Raw genomic sequence first — 2,473 nt, 5'->3', positions numbered from 1 at the left:
GATAAGGAAGTCAGTCATCAGATGAAGATCAGAACAGCAGACAGAATTTCAGAGGCATGATTACAAAGGGAAAGGAACCGACCGTGAAATGGTCAGAGATCTCAGCCATCTATGCTTCAATGGGCTGGTGGGCCTACCATGCACCAGGTCAGGCCAAGAGACCAGTCTCTTAACGCTCAGGCTTTCTTTCATCCCGTTCCCTATATCTACATGACCAAGACTAGCGGTGTCTGCACTCGAAGGAAGTGAGTCATCAGGCCAGGTCCGGAAGGGCGGGTTGAACGCCAAAAGGCATACTTACCACGGGAAAGGAACCAACGGGGAAATGGCCACAGATCTCAGCCGTCCCAGGATAGGGACACTGGGGAGAGACTTAAGCCCTGGCGACCCTGAAAACCTCTAGGAAGGCCAGGGGTGTGGGCAGAAGATTGGACCAGGTGGAGCAGAGAGCAGGTGGAGGTCAGAGAGAGCCCATTCCTTCCCGGCCTGGCTCTACTGGGGGATGCGTGCCTCGACTAAGAAGGCTTTGTGAATCTCCATGGAATAGCGCTCAGGGAGGGCGATTCCTCATGGAAGTGATGGACCTTGCAGGAAGAGGCTGTGTAGAGGTGGCTTCTTCCCGAAATGAACGTCTGTACCTCACTCACCCCTACCACAGCCACCTTACTTCTGGGCTGGATGTCTCGATCAGGGTGGTAGGGAAAGCTTCGCCTGGGCGGGGAGTGGATTTGTGTGGCTGGCGTTGGGGAATACGAGGGAGAGAAGCCGGAGAGTGTTGAGAGGGGAAGGGAGTGGGAGGGGGTCTGATTGCTTTTGCCCCTAGGCAAATTGAAGAGCATTTCCAGAGCAAGGTGGAAGCCTCCCCCATAGGCCGGCCCGCCGACTTATTTTCATGTCTGTGCCTTGGGGGAGAGGATGGTCTGGGGACACCCTGGAATGGCAAGAAAGTCTCCCAGAGTAGTGAACTCTCTGGGCTTTCTGGATTCGCCATCACCCCACAAGCCAGCCAGCCTGTTCTGAGGAGCAGGGGAGAGAGGACTTAGGCTCTTGGGCTGCCTGTTGGAAGGCTTTCAAAAGGCAGCTTTGAGAGACAGGTCTTCTGAGGACATGTCTACATTTCCATCGTGGCCCAAGATGAAGGGTTCAGAAACTGAGGCAGGACGAATCCTGGGAGGCTGCCAGCAGCTGGCCCCCTCCTGCGGCCCCGGAGGCACACCCTGGCCCCGCCCCTTGCCTGGGGCAGTGGGAGGAGCCCAGGCCCTGGCTGGGAGGCTACTGAGGCGTCATCTGACTTCCGGGTGGGTGTGGCTTCAGCCCTAGCCTTATATAAAGGGGCTGGGCCCAGGCCCGTTTCAGGAGGATCCTGCCTCTTAAGGGATTGCGGCTGAGGGCGTTTCTCTACCTAGGACCCAGCGCCAGGATGGACAAGACCAGGGCGTGGCTCCCAGACCAAGGTCCGAACCTGGGTGTGTCGTGGGAGGCACCAGGCATGCCCCTGGGACTGGAACCCAGCAACCCAGGCTGCATCCTGCCGCGGGACCCAGCCCAGAAAGCCAGGGAAGCCTCTGACGAGGAAGGCAGTGAGTCCGTGCGTCAGGGCTGCCCACAGCCAAGGGCAGGTGAAGAGGCAGACTCCTCCTCACGTCCCCCTGTGGCCAAGAGATGGAAAGTGAACACCAAGGGCAAGAGAGGCAGGCAACAGGAAGTGGATGAAGAGGAGGCCCAGAAGATGAGAACCCTCGTGGCTGCTATGAGTGAGGAGCAGCTGGACCGTTACGAAGTGTTTCGCCGCTCAGCCTTCCCCAAATCCACCATCAAACGTCTGATCCAGGCCGTGGCCGGCACGCCGGTATCCCAGAACGTGGTCATTGCCATGTCCGGAATGGCCAAGGTCTTCGTTGGGCAAGTGGTGGAAGAAGCCCTAGACATTTGTGAGAAGTGGGGCGAGAAGCCCCCACTCCAACCCAAGCATCTGAGGGAGGCTGTTCGCAGGCTACGCGAAAAGGGGCAGATGCCTAGCGCTAAGCACAAGATCCTCTTCTTATAGGCCTGAGCCCGGATGGGCATGTTCCTGAGCAACCTGGCCCTGCGGCCGACCAGCCTCTTAACCCTCAGGCTTTCTTCCACTGCGTTCCCCATACGGCAACCCTGCCCCATCCCTGAGGCAGCTCGTGCATCCCGTGGACATTGCCACCAGAATGGGATTTCACCAGGATGGATCAACTGCCACAACGGGGAGAGAAGACATCCAGCACAACTCGAGAGCTGTTCCTTTGAAAAGACCGGTAACACACAGAAGCGTCTCTCGCCCGGAGGCATACTGGGGAGAGACCCAAGACCCAAAGTCTAATTCTTTAAACAGACCCCTGCCTGTCTACCAGGGAAGCTGAATCCATACACTGTAACCATGCCTGACCGGGAACACCAGGCCCTGGTGGGTTCACTCAGGGAATTCTAGTAAAGCCATCCAGCT

The 2,473-nt window shown here is 57.7% G+C and overlaps 1 pseudogene; it reads left to right on the top strand.

Moving 5' to 3' along the window:
* Nucleotides 1,421–2,047, top strand: LOC102174877 (annotated as a pseudogene).

This window comes from Capra hircus, chromosome 20 (assembly GCF_001704415.2).
Source record: "Capra hircus breed San Clemente chromosome 20, ASM170441v1, whole genome shotgun sequence".
NCBI lineage: Eukaryota > Metazoa > Chordata > Mammalia > Artiodactyla > Bovidae > Capra > Capra hircus.
This window is presented reverse-complemented; position numbering and strand designations above follow the sequence as displayed.